The sequence below is a fragment of the Oncorhynchus mykiss genome, chromosome 11 (genome assembly GCF_057628025.1).
Source record: "Oncorhynchus mykiss isolate SJ-2025 chromosome 11, ASM5762802v1, whole genome shotgun sequence".
NCBI classification, from domain to species: Eukaryota; Metazoa; Chordata; class Actinopteri; order Salmoniformes; family Salmonidae; genus Oncorhynchus; species Oncorhynchus mykiss.
In genome coordinates this window covers 73,570,655-73,578,497 of record NC_143032.1, presented here as the reverse complement: position 1 = coordinate 73,578,497, position 7,843 = coordinate 73,570,655, and the positions used below count along the sequence as shown (strand labels likewise).

The following is a 7,843-nucleotide window of genomic DNA, read 5'->3' as shown; positions in this document are numbered from 1 at the left end:
AACTCTGACAATAGATGGGGGGCAATCAATTCACATATGGTATCCAGGGCACAGCTGGGAGCCCAGGGGGCTCTATAACAAGCAGCAACAGAGAGGGACTTATTTCTGGAGAGATGGATTTTTTAAAGTAGAAGCTTGAACTGTTTGGGCACAGACCTGGATAGTATGACAAAACCTCTAAAGTAGATTGCAACTCTGCCCACTTTAGCAGTTCTATCTTGACAGAAAATGTTGTAATTGGGGATGGACATTTCTGAATTTTTGGTGGCCATCCTAAGCCAGGATTCAGACACAGATAGGATATCAGGGTTGGCAGAGTGTGCTAAAGCAGTGAATAAAGCAAACTTAGGGAGGAGGCTTCTGATGCTAACGTCACATATTCACGTCACATATGTGCGGACAGTAAACTGATGGACTCGTATCCCATTTTCTATCCATGTCCATTGTGAAAATAAGCAACTGATCTGTGCTTTACTCAAAGTTGGTCCCTCCCTCACTCATACACTGTCAACTGTAATAGGATAATGTGCTTTAATGCCTGTCTTTTCTTCTAGTCTCCTAGGCAACAAAATGGAGAATCTTCTCCCTAACCACCTCTTTTCTGAAACCCCCACCTCAAAAGGTTCCTGAATGGTAATAATCATCGTCACGGAAATATATATTTAGAACGCAGTCATGATTGTTGCCATTTGGGTGCATTAAGTCCTGTGTGAATAGTGGAGAGAGATGGAAGCAGTGTTCTCTTGTCTACATGGTGTTATCAGACTGGGCTGAATGGAGGAAGAGTGAGGGCTTTGCTGTGACACAGCCGCCCCTTTCATCCAACAGGCTGCTCTAAACAGGATGTACCTCCCTGCTTCTCCCTCTACTCAGCCACACACCCACCCAGTCAGCTGGCTGTTTTTGGGATGTGGATGTTTGTGATTCTTTGTTGATTAAGTTAAACCAAACGAACACAAAATACTACCATATTTGCATTCAAAATAATCTAGAACATTTTACTAATCGCCCACTCAGTCTTTTCTTTTGTTTCAGGTCATCTCCAATTATATATTTACAACCTCTGTAGGAGGTTGATTTCACACTTGCAAACTCATTAGTGATCCCTGATGTGAAAGTGCGTGTGTGCCAACTCCTCCTGCGTGTGTATTCCTTCTAGCGTGGGAACCTACCATCAGAGCAGGTATGCAGGGAATAACAATGACAAATCCCTTCCATGTATTACTCGCTGACTGTCTGCCACGGCCCAGTAGGAGAGGGACGTCTGCTCTGCCTCTACCCACAGAGAGGGAACTGTAGATGGGATGGGGCTGCATGGGGGATTTAGTTAGACTGCTTTGCTGAAACTAGGGCTGGGCCTGTAGCAGCGTGAGACTGTACACTTGGGGGGGGTAGGGCTGGTTCAAGTGTCATGTTCTGGAGGGGGGATGGGTTCCAGATCATCTTATTCTGGTGTCCTTCCCAGTGGAAAAGGGCCTCAAGGATGCGTGACGTCTTGTGGAAGATAGATGAGAGTGTTTGTGTGTGTGTGAGAGTGTATACATGAGTGTGCTGATATGCTGATTCATTGATTTATTATGTTTCTCTCCAGGGTTTGGTTTGTGTGGCATCCCAGAGAACCTTGTCAACTGTTTATTAAAGACTGGCGTGATGAGCCTCACAACCGTCAGCAACAATACATGAATTGTCCCTTCAAACAGACAACATGGTGAAGAAGGAGCAACAGCGCCTCTTCAACCTCAGGAGGCTAAAGAAATTTGTCTTGGCCCCTAAGACCCTCACAAACCTCTACAGGTGCACCATTGAGAGCATCCTGTCGGGCTGTATCACAGCCTGGCACGGCAATTGCACCGTCCACAACCGCAGGTCTCTCCATTGTGTGGTGCAGTCAGCCCAAGGCACACTGCCTGCCCTCCGGGATATCTACAGCACCCGGTGTCACAGGAAGGTCAAGAAGCTCATCAAGGACCTCAGCCACCCGAGACATGGCCTGTTCACCCTGCTACATCTGAAGGTGTAGACAGTACAGGTGCATCAAATCTGGGACCAAGAGACTATGAAACAGCTTCTATCTCCAGGCCATTAGACTGTTAAACTGTTACCACTAGCCGGGCCTCCACCCAGTACCCTGCCATGAACATAGTCACTGTTACAAGGCAGCTACCACCTGGTACTCTACCCTGCACCTTAGAGACTGATGCCCCTATGTACTCAGAGTCATTGAACACTGGTCACTTTAATAATGTTTACATACTGTTTTACCCACTTTGTATGTATATACTGTGTTCTAGTCATGGCTCATCCTATATAACCGCGCTTTAAATTTTTCTGGATTGTGTGTGTATTTGTCTTATTTTTATTGCCGGGTGTTACTGCACTGTTGTAGCTATAAACACAAGCATTTTGACGCACCTGCGATAACATCTGAAAATCTGTGTACTTGACCAATAAACTTAGATTTGATTTTACTTGAGTTGAAGTTCCGTGCAAGGCCGGAATCACCGGGTGGGACATTTGGGCTGTATTTGGAGGTGACGCAATCTGGGCAGTGTTCCACAGCTTAACCAAACACAGCCAGGGATCCCTCAGTCAGTTCCAGGAGAGTGGGATGAGTAAAATACAGAAAAAAGTGTGAATGAAAGGGAGGGGACGGGGACCGTGAAAGAGCAAAGGACAATGAAGGAAAGGACGGAGAGACAGAAAGATGCCATTGAGACAGAAAGATGACATTAAGACAGAAAGATGCCATTGAGACAGAAAGATGCCATTGAGACAGAAAGATGCCATTGAGACAGAAAGGTGCCATTGAGACAGAAAGATGACATGGAGACAGAAAGATGACATGGAGACAGAAAGATGCCATGGAGACAGAAAGATGACATGGAGACAGAAAGATGACATGGAGACAGAAAGATGCCATTGAGACAGAAAGATGCCATTGAGACAGAAAGATGACATGGAGACAGAAAGATGCCATTGAGACAGAAAGATGCCATTGAGACAGAAAGGTGCCATTGAGACAGAAAGATGCCATTGAGACAGAAAGATGACATGGAGACAGAAAGATGACATTGAAAGATGCCACTGAGATAGAAAGATGCCATTGAGACAGAAGGATGCCAATTAAAGATGCCATTGAGACAGAAAGATGCTATTGAGACAGAAAGATGACATTGAGACAGAAAGATGACATTGAGACAGAAAGATGACATTGAAATGTAAAATTGAGACAGAAAGATGTCATTGAGACAGAAAGATGACATGGAGACAGAAAGATGCCATTGAGACAGAAAGATGCCATTAAGACAGAAAGATGCCATTAAGACAGAAAGATGACATTGAGATAGAAAGATGCCATTGAGACAGAAATATGCCATTGAGATAGAAAGATGCCATTAAGACAGAAAGATGCCATTGAGACAGAAAGATGACATTGAGACAGAAAGATGACATTGAAAGATGCCACTGAGACAGAAAGATGCCACTGAGACAGAAAGATTACATTGAGATAGAAAGATGCCATTGAGACAGAAAGGTGCCATTGAGACAGAAAGATGCCATTGAGACAGAAAGATGACATGGAGACAGAAAGATGACATTGAAAGATGCCACTGAGATAGAAAGATGCCATTGAGACAGAAGGATGCCAATTAAAGATGCCATTGAGACAGAAAGATGCTATTGAGACAGAAAGATGACATTGAGACAGAAAGATGACATTGAGACAGAAAGATGACATTGAAATGTAAAATTGAGACAGAAAGATGTCATTGAGACAGAAAGATGACATGGAGACAGAAAGATGCCATTGAGACAGAAAGATGCCATTAAGACAGAAAGATGCCATTAAGACAGAAAGATGCCATTGAGACAGAAAGATGACATTGAGATAGAAAGATGCCATTGAGACAGAAATATGCCATTGAGATAGAAAGATGCCATTAAGACAGAAAGATGCCATTGAGACAGAAAGATGACATTGAGACAGAAAGATGACATTGAAAGATGCCACTGAGACAGAAAGATGCCACTGAGACAGAAAGATGACATTGAGATAGAAAGATGCCATTGAGACAGAAATATGCTATTGAGATAGAAAGATGCCATTAAGACAGAAAGATGCCACTGAGACAGAAAGATGCCATTGAAAGGTGCCATTGAGACAGAAAGATGCCATTGAGATAGAAAGATGCCATTGAAAGATGATATTTAGACAGAAAGATGCCATTGAAAGATGCCACTGAGACAGAAAGATTCTATTGAGACAGAAAGGTGCCATTGAGACAGAAAGATGCCATTGAAAGGTTCCATTGAGATAGAACGATGCCATCGAGATAGAAATATGCCATTGAGACAGAAATATGACATTGAGATAGAAAGATGCCATTGAGACAGAAAGATGCCATTGAAAGATGATATTGAGAGACTATACAGTATAAGACGTTAACCACTCTTGCCTCGTCTCTCTGTCTCTTTTCCCTGAGTCAATGGGACCAGACCAGGTGTGTTATGTCAAGTAGGAAGTGTATTGGACAGTGAAGTATTTCCTGTACATTGTCAATAGTCATATTTGACCCCTTGTCTATTTTAGCTGGCTTCCTCTGAGTATGTTTTCTCAATGTTGAATGAAGATACTGTAGTACATAATGAAATGTTAACAATGGTTTGATGATAGTTTGTTTAAAATAAAATGGAATAAATATAAATATAAGTACAAGTCAAACATTAGTGGTTTAAAACACAAAATTGGCAAAACACAGCATTTGAAGCTCAAGGTTGCGTTTGGCATGGGCTGCTTTTTAAATAAAAGTGTCTTTCACCTTGGCTAACACTCATACATACACAACTCATACATGCACATTCAGACACACGCACACACACACGCATGCGCACACACACATTTCCCAAAGGCACTTGTCTAAGCCTCTAGAGTAAGGCTCACTTTTCAACACTGCTAACTGACAAACAGAATAAATCATTCTTACCGTGGAAAATGTTTGAATATGTTGTTTGTTGTTGCGTCACTATTTATCCCACACAGACGGCAGACTTGGTTTCATTGATTTAATTGAAACCAAAGGTAAAACATATTTACCTTACAAATAAGCACATTGAAAGTAGGAAATGCACTCCACAATTTAACATGATTATTGTTATTATTATTAAAATGTGATGTGCACGTTGTCCAGTTTTGATTTAAAAGCACCCAAGTTTTCTTTTATGCTATGCATCTATTTTCTGATTTGACAGATCTAAAAACCACGATATGTGAAAAACATGAACAAATGCCCAATCTCCCTCTTTCTCCCTTCCACATGCATTCAGTTCCCTCCAAATCCCATCCCTGCATCGCTGACATGAAAACAGGCAGATTATGTCAAACTCTCTTCAAGATTATAAACTGGGTGGTTCGAGCCCTGAATGCTGATTGGCTGAAAGCCGAGGTATATCAGACCGTATACCACGGGTATGACAAAACATTTATTTTTACTGCTCTAATTACATTGGTAACCAGTTTATAATAGCAATAAGGCACCTCAGTGTGTATAGTATATTGCCAATATCCAGGCACTCCACATTGCGTTGTGCGAACGAACAGCCCTTAGCCATGGTATATTGGCCATATACCACACCCCCTCGGGCCTTATTGCTTAATAATAATAACGATGATGGTTATTCATGTAGTGATAGAATAGTATGAGTAACAAGAAAGTAAATGCAATTCGATTTTGTTTTCAGAATGTTTCACTCTTGAACCTGTTGATGTAGATTGTGGAGTTGCTCCTTATTTGTTCTGTCTTTTTCTTTCTCTCTTTCTGTCTGAGTGGGTTCCTTCCTACACTCACTTTCCACCCCATCCCCCTCCCTCTTGTCATCAGTGTTAAGTCCCTGATTTGTATTCTGAGTATTAAGACACAAGCAGCCTCTTATAAAACAACATTTGCATGATGCATTCAGTGATTAGGGTGGGCGTCTGTTTTAATTGTCTTGTTTTGCCCCTGACTGGGTCTCTCACGCTGCTTCTCTGTGGACCTCTCTCATCCAATCACAAGTAGCACCCATTCACTTCAATTTCCCCCTCCATCCATCCGTCCCTCCATCCCTCCAACGCCTGTTTTTTATGTGTTTGACTAGGTAAGGAGTCATGATGCTTTGAATGGTGCTTTGCGTAAATGAAGGGTGAGAGCCAGCGTCAGAACGGTGTGAGGCTATTAGTGGTTATCAGATATAGACATGTGTTCTCAGATCTTCTCTCTCCCAGTTCAGTAAATTAGATTAAATAGGTTTTTAGAAATGAAGTAAATCATAAAGAAGTGACCCCTATACACAAGTCAATTTAATCTAATTTACTGAACTGGGAGAGAGAAGATCTGAGAACACATGTCTATATCATCTATATCATCTATATCATCACATGTATACATCAATGAGGTCGCTCTTGCTGCTGGTGAGTCTCTGATCCACCTCTACGCAGACGACACCATTCTGTATACTTCCGGCCCTTCTTTGGACACTGTGTTAACAACCCTCCAGGCAAGCTTCAATGCCATACAACTCTCCTTCCGTGGCCTCCAATTGCTCTTAAATACAAGTAAAACTAAATGCATGCTCTTCAACCGATCGCTACCTGCACCTACCCGCCTGTCCAACATCACTACTCTGGACGGCTCTGACTTAGAATACGTGGACAACTACAAATACTTAGGTGTCTGGTTAGACTGTAAACTCTCCTTCCAGACCCATATCAAACATCTCCAATCCAAAGTTAAATCTAGAATTGGCTTCCTATTTCGCAACAAAGCATCCTTCACTCATGCTGCCAAACATACCCTTGTAAAACTGACCATCCTACCAATCCTCGACTTTGGCGATGTAATTTACAAAATAGCCTCCAATACCCTACTCAACAAATTGGATGCAGTCTATCACAGTGCAATCCGTTTTGTCACCAAAGCCCCATATACTACCCACCATTGCGACCTGTACGCTCTCGTTGGCTGGCCCTCGCTTCATACTCGTCGCCAAACCCACTGGCTCCATGTCATCTACAAGACCCTGCTAGGTAAAGTCCCCCCTTATCTCAGCTCGCTGGTCACCATAGCATCTCCCACCTGTAGCACACGCTCCAGCAGGTATATCTCTCTAGTCACCCCCAAAACCAATTCTTTCTTTGGCCGCCTCTCTTTCCAGTTCTCTGCTGCCAATGACTGGAACGAACTACAAAAATCTCTGAAACTGGAAACACTTATCTCCCTCACTAGCTTTAAGCACCAACTGTCAGAGCAGCTCACAGATTACTGCACCTGTACATAGCCCACCTATAATTTAGCCCTATCAACTACCTCTTTCCCAACTGTATTTAATTTATTTATTTATTTTGCTCCTTTGCACCCCATTATTTTTATTTCTACTTTGCACATTCTTCCATTGCAAAACTACCATTCCAGTGTTTTACTTGCTATATTGTATTTACCTTGCCACCAAGGCCTTTTTTGCCTTTACCTCCCTTCTCACCTCATTTGCTCACATTGTATATAGACTTGTTTATACTTTATTATTGACTGTATGTTTGTTTTACTCCATGTGTAACTCTGTGTTGTTGTATCTGTCGAACTGCTTTGCTTTATCTTGGCCAGGTCGCAATTGTAAATGAGAACTTGTTCTCAACTTGCCTACCTGGTTAAATAAAGGTAAAATAAAAATAAAAATAAAATAAAAAAGAGCTTGAAGCTCTCAACTTGCTCCACTACAGCCTAGTCGATGAGAATGGGGGCGTGCTCGGTCCTCTTTTTCCTGTAGTCCACAATCATCTTCTTGATCTTGATCACGTAGAGGGAGAGGT

General features: G+C 42.2%; 1 long non-coding RNA gene across 1 annotated transcript; it reads left to right on the top strand.

Annotated features, from left to right (window-relative positions):
* Window positions 1-1,035: 1,035 nt before the first annotated feature.
* On the top strand, window positions 1,036-2,468 carry LOC149979854 (uncharacterized). The gene is made up of 2 exons (XR_016484692.1): window positions 1,036-1,183; window positions 1,592-2,468. It is a non-coding gene; the product is annotated as an uncharacterized LOC149979854 (long non-coding RNA).
* The last annotated feature ends 5,375 nt before the right edge of the window (window positions 2,469-7,843 follow it).